This window comes from Schistocerca piceifrons, chromosome 2, assembly GCF_021461385.2.
Source record: "Schistocerca piceifrons isolate TAMUIC-IGC-003096 chromosome 2, iqSchPice1.1, whole genome shotgun sequence".
NCBI classification, from domain to species: Eukaryota; Metazoa; Arthropoda; class Insecta; order Orthoptera; family Acrididae; genus Schistocerca; species Schistocerca piceifrons.
In genome coordinates, this window is record NC_060139.1 from 687,020,906 (window position 1) to 687,039,499 (window position 18,594).

Genomic DNA, 18,594 nt, shown 5'->3' on the forward strand with positions numbered 1-18,594 from the left:
ATTCAAAATCACAGGGTTTAAAATGCATGCTCCTAGGATTTCTTATTCTTTCATCGAGCTAAATGGCCGCGCGGGATTAGCAGAGCGGTCTAAGGCGCTGCAGTCATGGACTGTACGGCTGGTCCCGGCGGAGGTTCGAGTCCTCCAAAATGGTTCAAATGGCTCTGAGCACTATGGGACTTAACATCTATGGTCATCAGTCCCCTATAACTTAGAACTACTTAAACCTAACTAACCTAAGGACATCACACAACACCCAGTCATCACGAGGCAGAGAAAATCCCTGACCCCGCCGTGAATCGAACCCGGGAACCCGGGCGCGGCAAGCGAGAACGCTACCGCACGACCACGAGCTGCGGACTCGAGTCCTCCCTCGGGCACGAGTGTGTGTGTGTGTTGTGTTTGTCCTTAGGATAATTTCGGTTTAGTAGTGTGTAAGCTTAGGGACTGATGACCTTAGCAGTTAAGTCCCATCAGATTTCACACACATATGAACATTTTTGAGCTAAATGCGGATAGAGATAGAGGCAGCGGGAGAGGGGGGAGGGGGGGGGAATCCACGGGTTAAGGGTAGTCTTAACTACAGTGCTACTTCTCGAGCAACTGAATATCTTTGATTAGAATTATTAATCTGATACAGTTTTTTCTGAGTAACTGTATGCTACAAACACGAAATCAGTACAATCAGGAACACCGAATAATTACGGCCTGACGTCTCATGGGAGACAGAGGCACGTTATGTAGTATTGGATGACAGTTTATTGTTGGTAATAGTTGTCTGTCAACAGTATATTCTGCATGTGAGATCATTAAAATATCTAATGCCGTCATAGGTCATCAAACGACCACGTACCGTGTGAAAGTGGAACAGTCGGTTGGCCTTTGGCCATGTAATGCTCCGGTGGATAATAAAGGTCAGAAAACCTTAGAAATGGTTACCGATCATGGTACCCTGAAAGAACTGTCTAGATCGCATTACATTTACTAATGTCAACTGTAAGCGGAAACTGTCTCGAATATGGTACGGTTAAGTGCGAACTAAGCAGCCCTCCCACTTTATAACATCGGAAGGGATGTGCTGCGAGTTGGAATCGGAGTGGACCACCTTTCTCCTTTCACCTTCTGCAAACAAGCAGTGGCGTAACTGTGATGTGGAAGCCCGGGCGCGTGCCTTCGGGCGCAGTTTTATGACGGGTGAAATAAATGAGGAAGATCAAAAGAAAAGATGAAGCGGGGGTCGAAGCAGGAGTGGAAAAAAGGAAGAAGATCTTACTGGATACTGTAAGTTTTACAATACCTGCTCCTCCTTTGTATGGGGATGATTGTTACCTGTTTGCGACTACAACATGGAGGCGCTATTGTTATTAGAAGTGATCCAACGCTACTAATTTGTATGGAGCGTACCTCAGGTCTGTCATTTTATTCCTTACGGTTTTATATTGATTAACAATGAAGTAATGAAACAGGAATTGCGTTAATGTCACAAGCGCGTGTTTGTGGGTTGTCTCTTGTTTTGAGTAGTATCATACTTGAATGGATGACTGAACTGTGTATATTTTACATAATTTTAAAGTCGAATAACAAAAGAGACACATCCACTACGAAAAGAAGAGGGGAGAGAACAGGAACACCTATACCGCAATTACCCTAATTCCGTCACTACAAACATGACTTGCTGACGTCATCGGCAGATCGCAGCAAGTATCTAGATGGCAGTGACAACAGATTCTTTCACTCCTGATGAAGAGTCTAGTGAATTTCAATCCTCAACTGATGGGTGTCGGACACTTAGAAGCCTTCTTACATAATGTTACTGTCACAGTAAATTTCGGGGCAATACTTTATAAGGGCAGTAAAAGGGATGACAAAAATACAGAAACTCCTCAAACACGTTACAACTCCTAATACGCTGTAGGAATACTGCTGGCACTCAGAATAGTTTCAAGTCATCTCGAAAAGCATAAAATAAGATCGTGTATGACTTGCAAGGGAATGTTATACTATTCTTCCTGCAAAATAGTGGCAAGTTCCGATAACGATGATGGAAATGGATAGCCCTTACGCAAAGTAGAATACAGACACTCAATAATAGTGGATCTGGTGACTGTGGCGCCCAAGGGAGATGTGACAGGTTATCTTCGTGCTCAAAGACCAGTCTTGGGCGACGCGAGCTGCGTTAACAGGGGCCCAGTCGTCTTGGAACACAGCAGCACCATTGCACTACAAAGATTTAACTGCGATGGACTTGATCAGCCATAATGGTCACATAACACTAGTCTGCAAGGTACTAGATGACTGAAAACTAATATGTGATACTACCTCAACTTTTTACCCTGATTCCAAATCCGTTTTCAGTTTCTTGCTATCACGTACAGCTTTGCCACAATTTGACTTCAAAGATACATTGCAGTGCCACTTGGTTATGCGTACTGTTGGAGGAACATTTCACAATACGACCCTGTATACCTTTAGGTTGTTAGACCTGTTGATGTTAGTGTTTATTGTGTGACCCTGAAAGTGTTGCTTGTCTCACAGGCTTGCTCCTCTTCCTACAGCTGTTGTAGAGAACGTGGCAGAAGATGATGAAGAAAATGACGATAGTGATGTCTACCAGCGTGAATGTGACTTAACTCAGCGCTCTCGCACGAGCTTTGAATTTGCCTACGTAATCTGCGGAACTACTTGTTTCTCGGTTAAAAAGTAAAAATCTTCTGGAATGAGGAAAACATTACTCATCGTACAGACATAGCGAGAAAGAATTAGTTCATTTATTCTGATAGAACGAATCCTTGTTTTACTGCAATAACGTAAACGAGTTAATGCACTTCCGTGGCATTGAAAATGATCCTGCAGTTGAGACTTCTCTAGATTCGTAAATGAGGAGACTGAAAGGTGTGTTTCTGCATAATGGAAACGTGTATAGGTCCAATCTTGTGGCCCATTGAAAGCGACGTATGACAACATACAGACACTCTTAACAAGTATCCAGTATAAGGAACACACTTCGCTTATCTGCGGTGACTTCAAAGATATCGGGCTACTGTTAGGATAACAAGCTTGGTTCACAAAAATGTCTTTGTTTCTAAGTGAATGGGAAAGACGGTTAAGGCAAAGACAATGGAGTGTGAGCGTTTGGTCAGAGCGGAGAAATTTTGTGCCCTTAATTAAAAATACCCTACACGAACCGCTTGTAGAGAAGAAAAAGTTTTCCTTCCACCTTCAAATAAAATTGTGCTTGATGAAGTAATTTGTAAAGGCTCTACCAAAGGATGGACCCTGCATGAAATACCTCTCCCAGAAATTTCCCTTCATCACACGAACAAATTGAAAGCTGGAATTCTTTTTAGACCTCAAGTAAAGAAATTCATGAAGGATGGAGATTCTGGGAGGACACTGAAGAAAAGAGAAAAAAGTCCATGACCGCCTTCCGATCAGTTACTAAGAACATTCTATGGACTAACAGAGATCCTAATCACAAGGCCATTTCTGAAAAAAGTTGCAGATGGGTTGTAATGTGATTGTGAAAGTCCACTTTCTACTCTCACATATCGATTACTTTCCGGAAAATTTGTGACGTCGTTTGAGGAGCAGAATGAACGGTTTCAGCAAGATATTAAGGAGGTGCCATGGGAAGTAGAATGCAGCTATGATAACCGACTACTGTTGGATGTTGAAAAGGGACAGTAATCATATACTTGGTTCTGCAAGGAAGTCAAAGAAGAAAAATTTAAAAATTAATGGAATACTACTGGCTTCTTGATCTTATACGAGATAGTTACGAAATAAATTATGGAGGTTCTGAGGAGTATTTTTGAATGTATTTTATTCCTGAAATGTGTTTTGATTAAAAACCCGCCTTACGTGAAATGACGTTAGAATGTATTTGTGGGCTCAGAAGTGAAAAATCGTCAAAGTATTACTCTTATTTTGTGTATAGTCCTGACGTGATAGACGAAGACGGTAGTTATTTCTAGAATCAGCATAAAAAATTTATTCAAAGACATCTGCTTTCAATAAATCATCGTCTGGAACCGCGCGACCGCTACGGTCGCAGGTTCGAATCCTGCCTCGGGCATGGATGTGTGTGATGTCCTTAGGTTAGTTAGGTTTAAGTTGTTCTAAGTTCTAGGGGACTGATGACCTCAAATGTTAAGTCCCATAGTGCTCAGAGACATTTGAACCATCTGAATAAATCATCTGACAGAAAGTTTTAAAATGCAGACTAGTGATAATATTTGGCAATAATCTGACCTTACAGAGTAAGTATGGGGCCCAAGGTATACCACGATCTGTTTGCCCAAATCATCACCGAACCGCCAAGATGTTTCACTCTTCGGACGTAAACTCCACGAAAAAATGTAAGCAACAAGACTCTTCCAAGCAAATGACTTTGTTCCATTTCTGCACAATCCATTTTTTATGGATTCGACATCACGATTTCCTGTTACGTGCATTTTCACCACTGATGAATGGTTTTGTAGTTCCAGTTCCAGCTACACTTCCTTGCGGTCTGGAACTCCGTTCTTGTTGTTTTGGAGCTGACGGGGTTCACGAGCGAGAGATTCAGTTCTGCAGTGACTTTAACAGCTGCCGTCCTCTTATATTTCATCACAATCCTCTTCAATGACTATCCGTCACGACGACTCAACATTTACTTCCGGCCGATTTTTCTGTATACGGAATAAATATTCGAGACCGTGCCTCTTGAAACACAAAGTATTTCGGCCACAGTGGTTACGGAAGCCCCACCATACGAACACCACCAATTTAGTCATGTTAGAATTCACGTAGCTCCGATACCATGCACTCACAACTACACACAGAACACAGTTGTGACCACGGCAGAGAATTGCAAAGTACTGAGTGAGGACATTCCACAAGCACCGTTCGTGATCAAATGCAACGACGCAACCTGAAAGCTCGGCTAGCGTCTGAATTAATGTTTAACGTTGCATTTCTCGCTGCGTTTCCGTATTTTTTGTCCGACACCTGCAGAAACGTATTAGCTGGGAAGCCACCTGTGACTGTATGCAAGTAGCTTAAGTTTAGAAAAGATGAAGATAGTGAGTGCACTCCGCTTGCCCTGCGGCACTCCGCTTGCCTAACACACACACACACACACACACACACACACACACACGAAGCAGAGTGAGTGGAGGTCAGGCTGGGACACCAATAACTCGGGGCCAATTAAAGGCGCAATAAGAGGAGCGCTCCGCGGCGCTGCAGTGCAGTGCCGCTGGCGCTGGGCGCTACCTACAAGTCGCTCGTTACAGACCGTGTCTCCCTCCCCTCCCTACCCCCCTTACCTCCCACGGACGCTTCTCCGTTTTCACTTTCTCCCGGCCTCCCTCGTTAATCGAGTCACACACCACACATAGCCATTACACAGCTCGCGCGGGGGGCAAAGGGTCGCTTCCCGAGCACCGACACCTAGCTCGGACCGAACGAGCTGTCTGAAAAAGTCCACCCGTGCAAGTGCCTGCAGTCAATCCATTACGAAAGCCGTGCAGAGTATTTCTCTTTACACATTGAAAAAGGCGCTATGCAAGACAAAACCTCGCGGCCAAAGGACCCGTAAAAAGTATTCGATAATTATAGGGCATGGACAAAAATTTTAAAACAAGGAGAGAAAAGTGTGATCTGAGCATAAATGCCGATGCTAGCCAAGCCTCTAAGTTGCATTGTTGTAATGGGTTGGTACACTAAAACGTAGAGTTTTTCCACAGCCATAATAAACACAACAGATACGCTTAACAGAGACTTTATTCACCAATGATATATTCTCCTTCACCATTTACAATAGTCTGTCAACGCTGAGGTAACTTTTCGATTCCGCGACTGTAGAAATTACGTGCCTTTGACGCAAAGAACTCGTCCAGCCCATTTATATTACTAATGTTTCATCACATGAAAGGAACTTGCGCAGAATAAGACAGAAGTAAATCTACTGCACATCGTATGCAGACCACTGATAGTTAGATGATAACCCGTAAGAAATCCAATGAAAGAAGGAGGTGAAAGAGATTAGCATCATACACATTCGTTGGACGAGTAACGGAGACATGTTGCCATAGATTCCCAGGTCGCCAGACTGTGTGTCAATATGTCAGTGCCCTGGTTTAAGTCCTGGACATCTTCACCGTGGCCTAATGACGTGAGCGTACGAAGCAGTATTTGCTGGTGATTCGTTCTTCTAACGGGAAGTCCGATGTGATGCAAACCTTGATGTATTGGAAGGAATACTATAAATCTGTCGATCCCAGCTCCCACGCTCTCCTTTGATCAACAGAGTAAACACAGGACTATATCACACACGCATGCGTCAGTGCTTCCGCACAAAATATACATATTTAAGACGCAGCATTACACACGGCAGGTGAATGACACCAACGTGCAGGAAAGAAGAAGGACCTTCCACTGTATAATCCACAGATTTAGGTCCCTGTACTTTATCTCTGGTTCCTTAAGAATACTAGCAGAAGCCGCTCTGAATGGTTCGAATGGTTCTGAGCACTATGGGATTTAACTGCTGAGGTCATCAGTCGCCTAGAACTTAGAACTACTTAAACCTAACTAATCTAACGACATCACACACATCCATGCCCGAGGCAGGATTCGAACCTGCGACCGCAGCGGTCGCGCGGTTCCAGACTGTAGCGCCTAGAACGCTCGCCCACCCCGGCCGGCGAAGCCGTTCTCACAGAAATATTTGGGTTCCTTAGAAATGAAGGAACATGCAAAACTGGCCGCGTAACTTGCCTTAGAAGATTGGCTGAAGAAAGGCAAACCTACTTTAATAACATTTTAAGATGCAGAGAAAGCTTTTCACAACATGACTGGACACACAGTTTGATATTCTTGAGGTATGAGGCATAAAATACGGGGAGTGAAAAGTTTTCTGTAACTTGTGCGTGAACGAGACTGCCGTTATAAGAGCTGAAGTGTATGAATGAGATGCTCTAATTGAGAAAGGAATGACACAGGACTGCATCTTATCCCCCCAGTTATTCAATCTCTACACTGAGCAAGCAGAAAAAGAAGAAAATAAATATGGAAGTTGTATTAATTTCCAAGGTCACAAAAGTAATTCCATGAGGATAACCGATGGCGCTGTAATTCTGTCAGAGAAAGAACAGGTTTAGGAATATAGTTTAACGGAACTGATAGTGGCTTGAAAAGATGTTATAATATCATCGATAAGAGTAAAACAAGGATAATGAAATACAGTCGAATCAAAGCAGATGATGTTCAGGGCGTACGAATGCAATGGGGATTCTGGATAAAACCATCTGGAAACTTCACCATATCTTTCAGCCCACAATTCCAAAACTACCTCTCTCAATACAACCATATATATCAAAAAGCTCTGTATGTCGTATCTTACCTATGAGTAGCTTTTACAGACTTGCTGACTAATATGTTACACACTCGGAGAATCAGTACTGCACGTTTTCAACTGTTCAGTTTTGTATTGTTGCTACAATGAAGATTTCTTTACTTACCTGCTATCATAGGTGAGCTGTTTCGACTACTGAATTTGGATAAGGCTTTTTAGGTCCTTTGGACTTGCCACGTCCGACCCGCTGTCTGTTCCGAGAAACAGAAATGATCGATATTCAAGATATAAATGAGGCCGCAACGGGAATTCATTCCCAACTGACTCCACAGCATATATTAGAAAGTTTAACAGCATTCAGGGTAGAATTACTTTTAACACGTTCTAGCAATTATGTCTCCTCGTTAGTCACTGGAGCAATCAGACGTTAATGAAATTGTCAGATGCAGAGAGATAAATGTCAACCTTCTGTGACAAGGTAAACTAGCACGGAGAAATTCTGTGAAAGGCGTTAGTTAACATAACGAAAGTGAACTCAGGTTTAAAAAAAGAAGACGATAAAGCTCGTAAAATATTTCCACTACATTAGGCCGTCTGGTACAGCAATCGCATGTAGAATACTTGAATTACAAACAGTTTAGTCTTTTATTAACAACGCGTGGCGTAGTTTCAGATTATCTTTAAAATTTTTTCCTTTTACAGCATTTAAAAAGAAACCATAAAACGGCTCTGTGCTAGATCGAAGTATGCATCGAATCATAGATGTCTGCAGGTTCATCTGATTCGATGCATGCTTCAACCTGCCATAGAGCCGTTTTATGGTTTTTTAATTGTTGTAAAGGAAAATTTTAGGATAATCTGGAGGTGCTCCACGAAGGCCAAACGCGCTCTTAGTAAGCGTATAGATTGCAAACAAGTCTGTTTTTAATTCAAGTAGAGGTAAGTCTTCCTGAGATCGTATGTTCAACATGGCCCAAGGGACGGTTGTTCCTGACGAACACTGTTCACCTTCCTGTTCCAATGAAGCAACCTCTTACTCATCGTATGCTATTGGGACGAATGAACTGCATATGCCTTTAATATAGGAACTAAGGAATTTCAGGTAGACTGCAGTTCAGTGCTCACTTTCTGGATAATTTATGTTGTTGGAAAATGTTGTGGTAGCAATAGATGGTATTTTGCAGACCTCATAGAATCACATGCAAGCAGTTGAAATTATTCATTTGCAAAATGTTGGAAAAAATGTACAGATCGATAAAAGAGGTCTATTTCGGGAAGGTAAGAGTTGTGTTTAGCTAAGATACCTTTTACCTTGCACTCGTACAATAAGTCTACTCTTGATGCAGAGTCAAAGTGAACAATCATTTATAAGAGAGTTGCAACTGTCACAGCATCGTATAAGAGCGACTATCTAGTTTGTAGATGAAAACCACTGGAGAACGAAGCTGTCTGTTGGAACGTAATCCTCGTTCAGCACTCTGCATGTTCTGATTGGTTTGATGCGGCACACAGCTATCCTCAGAATAGCTCTTATAACCAACGTCATCGATTATTTGTTGGATATATTCGCATCTCCGCCTTTACCTACAGTCCCCTCTGAGGATCCCGCTAATCCCTCGGTAGTTATTGCTTGAAGGCTTAAAGACATGCCCTGCCATCGTGTCCATTCGTCTAATAATTGTTTCCCATATATTCCTTCCCCCACAAATTATACAGAAGACCTCATTTCTTGTCTCTTCAGCGGACTTGATTTTCTGTATCCTTCTGTGACACCTCGTCTCGAATGCTTGAATTCTCTTCTTCTGCAGTTTTCCCAGCTTCTGTCCGATGTTTTATTATGCTTCCAAATTTCTTCACTTCGTCTGTTACGTGCACCCCAATTTTGATGTTAAAATAATCGCTAATATCATTACTCCTACGCCTCATTTCTTTCATATTTCTTTGGTCTACTGTCACTCAATATTCTGTGCTTACTGCACTGTTTGTTCAAGTCATAAGTCGGGAATTCTTCCAAACTGTCACTGATAATAGCAATATCACCAGCGAATCTTATCAGTGACAATCAGAATTTTAATCATAGTTCTCAAATTTTCTTTGACGAAGTTCTTTCTTTGATATACAGGTGGAACAGTGAAGACTCAACCGTTACGCTTTGCCGTTTTTATCCCAGCGCTGCACTCTTTCACACTTACTTCTACACACATCAAAAAAAGTTTTACATCACACCAGGTCCCAGAACTCCTAAAGATAGACGTTGACTGTGGATATTGAATCACAGACACTGCTCCTCTCACTGTTGAGAGATGTAAACAACCTTGCATGAGCATCGCCTATTAGACGGAGGGGGTTTGACAGCCGATCAGTTGCACTCCTTCCACCAAGCAGGAGGTACACGGCTCGTGTTGTCTGTAGTTCAACCATGCCTAGTTCAGCCATGTCAATACCGTGGTTCGACCGCGTCCGCATTGTTACTTTGTGCCAGGAACAGTTTTCAACAAGAGAAGCATCCAGGCGTCTCGGAGTAAACCAAGGCGATGTTGTTCGGACATGGGGGAGATACAGAGAGACAGGAACTGTAGATGACATGCCTCGCTCAGGTCACCCAAGGGCTCCTACTGCAGTGGATGACCGCTACCTACTGATTATGGCTCGGAGGAACACTGACAGCAACGCCACCATGTTGAGTAATGCAGCCACAGGACGTCGTGTTACGACTCACACTGTGCACAATTAGCTGCATGATGCGCAACTCCACTCCCGGCGTCTATGGCGAGGTCCATCTTTGCAACCACGACACCATGCAGCGCGGTACAGATGGGCCCAACAACATGCCGAATGGGTCGCTCAGGATTGGCATCACGTTCTCTGCATCGATGGGTGTCGAATATGCCTTCGACCAGACAATCCTCGGAGATAACCCGGCTAGGCTGAACGCCTTTGACACACTGCCCAGCGAGTGCAGCAAGGTGGAGGTTCCCTGCTGTTTCGGGGTGGCATTGTGTGGGGCCGACGTTCACCGCTGGTATTCAAGGAAGGCGCCGTAACGGCTGTACGATACATGAATGTAATCCTCCGGCCGATAGTGCAACCATTTCGGCAACATATTGGGCGAGACATTCGTCTTCATGGACGACAATTGGCGCCCCCATCGCGCACATCTTGTGAATGACTTCCTTCAGGATGACGACATCGCTCAACTAGAGTGGCCAGCACGTTCTCCATACATGAACTCTATCGAACATGCCTGGGATAGATTGAAAAGGGCTATTTATGGACTTCATGACTTACCAACCATTCTGAGGGATCCACGCCGAATCTGGACCAACAGTGCCTTGATGAATTTGTGGACAGTATGCCACGATGAATACAGGCATGAATCAATGCAAAATGACGTGCTAGTGCGTATTAGAAGTAATGGTGTGTACAGTAATCTGGACCACCGCCTCTGAAGGTCTCGCTGTATGGTGGTACAACATGCAATGTGTGGTTTTCATAAGCAATAAGAAGGGCGGAAATGTTGTTTATGTTGATCTATATTCCAAATTTCTGTACAGGTTCCGGAACTCTCGGAACCAAGATGATGCAAAACTTTTTTTGATGTGTGTACTACATTTTGAATATCGATTTTGCTATTGCGTTTACTCATGTTTTTGGGAATTAGAAATAACGCCAATTTACATTGGCAAAGGCTACGAGGACGTGCTTGAACAGTGATGCCTCCAGGTTCTTAAAACATTTTAAATAAAAGAAATGTTATTAACATTCTGCGTTTTTGTTAGTCAGGTCTACATATTTGCAGCCTCCGCCGCTAGAGGTCTCCGACTTGTAACCAGTAACATGGCTTTGCGTAGAGAAAATACACTGTACAGTGGCATTAATGCTGTCAAAGCCTGAATAACCCCCTTCAGCAGCACAGATCGCTGTGAGACTTGCAGGAATAGAGTCAGTGGGGTTCTGGAAGGTACCGGTAGGGATGTGGAGCTATGCCGATTCCAGTGACGTGACGAGCTGCGTTAGGTCTCTCGGTGGGCGATACATGGCGCGAACTGCTCGATCGAGGTGGCCCCACGGATTCTTGACTGCATTTCTACCCACGGGGTTCGGTGACCAGCGATTTACAGTAAACCCATCCTGGTGTTCTTGAATCAACACTCGTACACTGCGAGCTGGGACGCTGCGTTGTCCTGGTGGTAGATGGCATTTTGCCGAGGTAAAACAAATTGTGTAGAGGGGTGTACATGGTCCACAAGGATAGATCCATTGTACCCCCCAGGAAGACGCGATCACTCAGAGAATGCCACCAAAACATTCTCCAGACCATAATGCTCCTTCAGCTGCCTTGTACCCCTCAGGCGATTGTTGCAGGGTGTTTGCTTTCAGACGTTTCGAGAGGTATGCACCAACGGCCATCTGTCACATGAAAACGCAACTGTCGCCAGTCAGTGGATGTCGAGTTGAGGTACTGGGGTGCTAAGTCCAGCCTCGCTGCCGATGAAAAGCAGCCAGCATGGACGCATAAACCAGGCGCCTGCTGTGGAGGCCGATATGCAGCATCGTTCTGTGAACGTTTGTTGAAGAGGCACTGTTGGTAGCCCCTTAGTATACCTGGGCCGCCGGTTGTTCAACAGTTGCACGTCTGTTCGCCCGTACACATCTCCGTAGCTGTTGTTCACCTCTGTCTTCTATCAGCCGTGGTACACCACAGCTCTTTCAGCGCTGGTTTTGGACAGCACCAATTTTCCGTGCCCGGCAAACTTTAACCACGGTGACACCCTAACAGTTAACAAACTTCGCCGGTTCGAACAGGCTTCCATCCTTGGCCGGAAGGCCAATGAACATTCCCCTTTTGGACGTCAGATAAGTCGCTCCGTTCCCGCCTTACGATCATGACTGTCCTGTTTTCCGCGTACCTCCGACACGCTTTATATGCGTTCCGCTCCTATAGTCCGATCCACGAACGAAGGCGGTTCGCGTTAGTCTAGCCAAGGATAGGGACTGCATTGTTGCCGGTTCCAAGCGACTGCTGGAATACAGGCATATACGTGCTCTGTGCCTGATGAAAGCATTTATCCCACAAATTACGTCTCTCGCTGGCTTGTATAGAATTTGTCGATCACCAATACCATCAGCCGTGACTACTCACAACAAGTGGAATAAAAAGTCACTCAATAACTCAGTACGACACCGTATAATGCTCGCATTGCATTCAACATTCACAGCAGAGCGCTTAGCATATTATTGAACGCGTGGTAAGTACGCAGAACAAGGACCGCCATCATTCGTGGCTCCGACTATAGTCCTGCTAACTGCTGTCTGTGAGTAGTTCAAATGGCTCTGAGCACTATGGGACTTAACTTCTAAGGTCATCAGTCCCCTAGAACTGAGAACTACTTAAACCTAACTAACCTAAGGACATCACACACACCCATGCCCGAGGCAGGATTCGAACCTGCGACCGTAGCGGTCGCGCGGTTCCAGACTGTAGCGCCTAGAACCGCTCGGCCACTCTGGCCGTCCTGGGAGTAGTTATTGCACGTGACTTCCAAGAGTTGGTCCACACATGAGGCGCCCTCTGCTTCACCAAGACAATGACAGACCACACACGAGCGCTGCGACGTTTGCAAAATCCGACCCCTTGGGTTCGCTGTCATCGGTTCTCCCCCATGCAGTCTGACTTGGCCCCGTCCAATTTTGACCTATTTCCATAACTTAAAGAACACCTCCGATGACTTCACTTCGTTAGTGCAAACAGAGGTAAGGTTATGGCTCCGTCAACGATGTGAGACTTTCTAGAGGCACAGTATGAACGAACTCGTCTCTCGTCGGGAGAAATCTGTTCGTCACCAGGGTGACTATGTTGAGAAATAAATACGCAGACATGGACAATGAAGAGGTAGAATGTTAATAACGTTCTTTTTAATTAAATATCTTTAAGAAATTTCACATAAAAAATTCGAAGGCTCTACTTTTCAGCACTTCCTCGTACATCTGTTATTATAATTTTATCTCAAAGATGTGAGTACCTTTGTCAGATTTGATACTGAATTCTAACAAGCTAACTCAATAGTTCAATTTATTCGTCTCTCTGATGTTCCGTGACGTTGCGCAGATTCACACTATAGGTGTCCGCCCGCGGCAGCTGAGTGGTCAGCGCGACAGAATGTCAATCCTAAGGGCCCGGGTTCGATTCCCGGCTGGGTTGGAGATTTTCTCCGCTCAGGGACTGGGTGTTGTGTTGTCCTAAGCATCACCATTTCATTCTCATCGACGCGCAACTCGCCGAAGTGGCGCCAAATCGAAAGGCTTGCACCCGGCGAACGGTCTGCCCGATGGGAGGCCCTCGTCACACGACATTTATTTTACACTAGAGGCGGCGGTCAGAAGCAAGGACTTCTGCCGATGTGTCACGTGCGAGACAGAAATGGGCGACTTACTGCTCCACAAATTGATCGGAAACATTTAGCAGCAAGACTGGGTTAACCCCTTGTACTGACACACATCGAAGAGTTAATAACGTTTGTTATCTTCATTTTGATCCGTGGGAAAGGAATAAACTTCTCGTGACTCCAAAGTGAATAACTGAAAGCCCAGTAGCTCTATAACTACTCGTAGGACAAATTGCGATATACGGCCACTGGACTGGAATATGTTCACCGGAGACAGTTCTAAAGTTCACCTTAACTAGCTACTAGTAACTAAAAAATGGCTCCAAGCACTATGGGACTTAACTTCTGAGGTCATCAGTCCCGTAGACTTAGAATTACTTAAACTTGACTTAGCTAAGGACATCACACACATCCATGCCCGAGGCAGGACTCGAACCTGCGACCGTAGCAGCAGCACGGTTCCGGACTGACGCGCCTAGAACCGCTCGGTCACAGAGGCCGGCTCCTAGTAACTCCCGGTGGTTATAACCACCTCAACCAAACAGGACTACAGTTCAAAGTCAATACGGAGAAAGTCACACATAAACATTACACCCAGAATTCAAGAAACGAAGCACCTTTTATTGTATTCTACTAAACCTCGCGAAGTCCATCTCGTTTACTAGAACACTAGCGTCTGAGAAATGGTTCCGCGATCGAATGTGAGGGCATTGCCCACCGGCCACGTGCTTTTAAAGGCACCACCCGCCTAAAATATCGATAAACTGAACACGAAATCCATACTTGTTGCACGGGGACGTACTTTGTGAACCTCTCAAGATCACTGAAGATCCCAACTCCCGACTTGTAACATACACGGTGATAACACCCCCTCCGCCAGAGAGGCAGTCGACTTTTATACCTCACGTCGGCAGGCAACCGAATCCTCTATTTCGAGAGTTCCCAAACCCTCCACTAGCTTATGTAACATTTATGCAGTTCAGTCAATAACAATCAGGAGCAGAGAGTATGCATTTTCATTGGCCATTTTCTGTTCTCGCTTTCAGTGCTTTTGTGCGTTCGAGTTTACGGAAGTTGCTCTGCAATGGGTGTTGCAAATAGCAGCTGTCCTGGAGAGGTCACTCGACCTCTCTCTGCGGCCTCTTATTCCTAGACTGTTATCTATTTAGAAGAATTATGAAAATATCAGTGCATCAACTCCAGGCTAGAGAGAGCCCCCTTCCTCGACGAACGGACCTTATGGTAGACAATAGCATCAGGAAGAAGACATATGCGTGGCCTGAAGATAACAGTCAGATGGACCACTGGAATATTTAAGGATCTTGTGGCAAACCCGATAGTAATGCGACGAATTTCCACATAGAGAAAGTCTGCGCAGTCGCAGATTATTTTAAACAAGGAACAATCTGACAAAGACTTGAAATTTCAATGCCCAAAAACTACTTTATTTTAAGAGATATGCTTCAGATCCCTTTGCGAGTGCAAAGCGATCTGAGTTTCGCATATCGTCGATGTGTATCTCATTGTAAATGGAAAAGTTTTCAGGCGGAGATGTAAAGAGAATGAAAACGTAGTAGGATGTATCTACTATCGTGAAACTCACCATAGGGGTTGGACAAAACTATGGTAACACCAACAGAAATGCATGCTTGAATGTAAATGCACATGCCTGCTGGTGGCGCTGTTGTGTGTGACAACGAACAGCAGCTGTGCAGTGTTCTCAATACGTTACACTTGTCAGTCGTGGTTAGCAGAGTGTTCTCTGTAGGTGTAACTGCGTTGTATCATAGCTAAGTGAATTCGAACGTGGGCAAATTTTTGATGCTCGTTTGGTGAGTGCTTTCTTGACTAAGGTAGCGGAAGAGTTTGGTGTTTCAAGAGGCGCCGTATCGAAGATTTATATCGCACTCAGGGAAAACTGAAAGCCGGCCGCCGTGGCCGACCGTATCTAGGCGCTTGTCTGGAACCGCTCTACCACTACGGTCGCAGGTTCGAATCCTGCCTCGGGCATGGATGTGTGTCATGTCCTTAGGTTAGCTAGGTTAGGGGACTGACGACCTCAGATGTTAAGTCCCATAGTGCTCAGAGCCATTTCAACCATTTTTTGGAAAACGGAAAAACATAATCCGTTAAGTCACAACGCGGACGAAAGTGTGTGCCGAGTGATCGTAACGGACGGTAACTGAACAGGATTGTGGCGAAAAATAAGACGATGAGAGCTCCAAGAGTCACTGCGGAAATGAATGTCGCATTCGCGAACCCTGTTGCACCAAAACAAGTCAGCGGGAGCTCCATAAGCAGGGAATTTCAGGGTGAGCCGGAATTACGCAAACTCTTACCGGTGATGCAAATTCCTGTAACAGGAAAACGTGGCGGCCATAAAATCTGAACTATGGAGCAATGGAAGAAAGTCACTTGGTCGGATGAGTCTTGGCGCACACTGGTTCCAACTTCTGACCGAGTTCACGTTCTAAGAGCGAAAGATGACGGGGGTTCGATGATAATTTGGGCAGCCATAACGTATTATTTCACAGGCCCCATGGTTACTTGGCTAGATAACATTACTGCTAAGGATACTGAGACCATTTTGGCTGAGCAGGTCGGTCCCATGGTACATGCTCCCCAGTGGTGAAGCCATGTTCGAAGACGACAGGGTACTTGTCCACACGGATCGTATTGTCTACTACCGCTTTTGTCAGCACGAGTATAAATAGTCGCCTCTCTCCTGGCCACCACAGTCAACGGGTGTCAATATTATTGAGCCTTTGAGGTGTACTTCGGAGAGAAGGATGCATGATCGCTCTCCATCTCTATGAAAAATGGTTCAAATGGCTCTGAGCACTATGGGACTTAACATCTGAGGTCATCAGTCCCCTAGAATTTAGAACTGCTTAAACCTAACTAACCTAAGGACATCACACACATCCCTGCCCGAGGCAAAATTCGCACATGCGACCGTAGCGGTCGCGCGGTTCCAGACTGAAGCGCCTAGAACCGCCCGGCCACCCCGGCCGGCGCATCTCTATCATCAGTACCTGAACTCGCCACTGTTTTGCACAAAAAATTTATAAGATTCCATTGAAAACCATACACGACCTGTATTTATCCATTGCGAGACAAATGGAAGCTATTTTGAATGCCAACAGTTTCCCTACACCGTGTTAGACATGCTAATGTGTTGTGTCTTCGGTATTTTCACATTTATATCCTCTCCCTCTATATGCATAAGGTACAATGGTGCGGCTATTCCGGAAGATTTAACCCTGATGTCATTCAGCATTAACTTTGAGCTTGAAGGGTATAAAGGTTAGTCACCACCCCTTTTTCTTCGACAGATTGGCATGAAAGAGATGTATAACAAAAGATGGCCTTAGGCATCTAAACGTAATACCATTACCGTCTACAAACGCAATTTGGTCAGTGGAGGCCATAGAGGAGTGGGTAGAAGCAGGCTGACAACAATGTCATTCTCAACTCAGGACCCAGGCGTCGCCATATGCAAACTCCGACGTAGGAGACACCCAGGGGGTGGGAAACGTATAACTAACAAACACAATATAGGACATTGTCAGAAAATATATTTTATTTGTCAGCTTGTAAATATGACAGGAAAATAGTTAAAGTGTAGGTACTCACAGAGGTCCAGTGAGGTTTGTCATTATCGCATGGCAGCGATATTCTAATGCGTTAATTCGGAATAGATTTACGTTGAAAAAAAATTTGTTACAATTTTGGCCGCCACGAGCGAGGTGCAGTAGTTATCCCACTGGGCTCTCATTCGGGAGAACGATGGTTCAAACCTGTGTACGGCCATCCAGATCTACGTTTCCCGTGATTTCCCTAAATCGCTTCAGGCAAATGCCAGGGTGTTTCCTGTGAAAGGGCATGGCCTGTTTCCTTCCCCATCCTTCCCTAATCCGAGCTTATGCTCCGTCTGTTCTGACCTCGATGTCAACGGGACGTTAAACACTAATATGGTCCTATGTGGAAATCTGGTGCTGTGAATGCAAGAAAAACCGAGTAGAAATGTTTCCGTATGCAATGGATTAGGAACTGAACGTGGGCAGAAAATAGATATGCATGGTGTTGATTTCATTATTAACACAATTTGTTCAGTATGAGCACAGGAGGCATCGACGAGATGCCACATCCGGAAAACGGCATGATCAACAGCTCTGCTCGCAGCAGTTCCTGTGCAGTCTGAGCAATAGTGGCCTTCAGATGAGGTAGAGACTGAACGTATCCCTGGTAAACGCGTTCTTTTACGGTAAAATATCCCAGAGACAAAAGTCACATGGGTCCAAATCAAGTAATCTTGCAGACCATGCATGTGGAAAATATCTAGAGACAACACGTTCGTGGAAGACCGGATTACACCGGCCGTTGGGGCCGTGCGGTTCTAGGCGCTTCAGTCTGCAACCGCGCGACCACTACGGTCGCAGGTTCGAATCCTGCCTCGGGCATGGACGTGTGTGATGTCTTTAGGTTAGTTAGGATGACCTCAGATGTTAAGCCCCATAGTGTTCAGAGCCATTTGGAGACTGGATTAAACAAATCTTTCGCTGGGCAAGCGACATGAGGAGTTGCCACATCTTGCATGGAAACAGTGGTTGTCACACAGTTGCGCTTTTCCAAAGCAGAATCACTTGCTGCACAAGCAGGTTTCGATAACGACCAGACTTCACGGTGCACCTGACAGCCCCTCTGTGTGCATTCTCTTCACAGAAGAGCGGACTGAGAACAAAGGTGTTTGTGAATACACACCACACAGTCACATACGATGAATGCAACGACTCTTGGTGCACAACACGTGGTTTAACAGTACCCCAAATTCGGCAGCTCTGAGTGTTCACTGCATTCTTTAGTGTA

General features: G+C 45.0%; 1 protein-coding gene across 1 annotated transcript in view; it reads right to left on the reverse strand.

Moving 5' to 3' along the window:
* Positions 1-18,594, reverse strand: part of LOC124776772 (protein dbl-1-like) — a 90,639-nt gene that overhangs the window by 14,991 nt on the left and 57,054 nt on the right. The window lies entirely within an intron of this gene.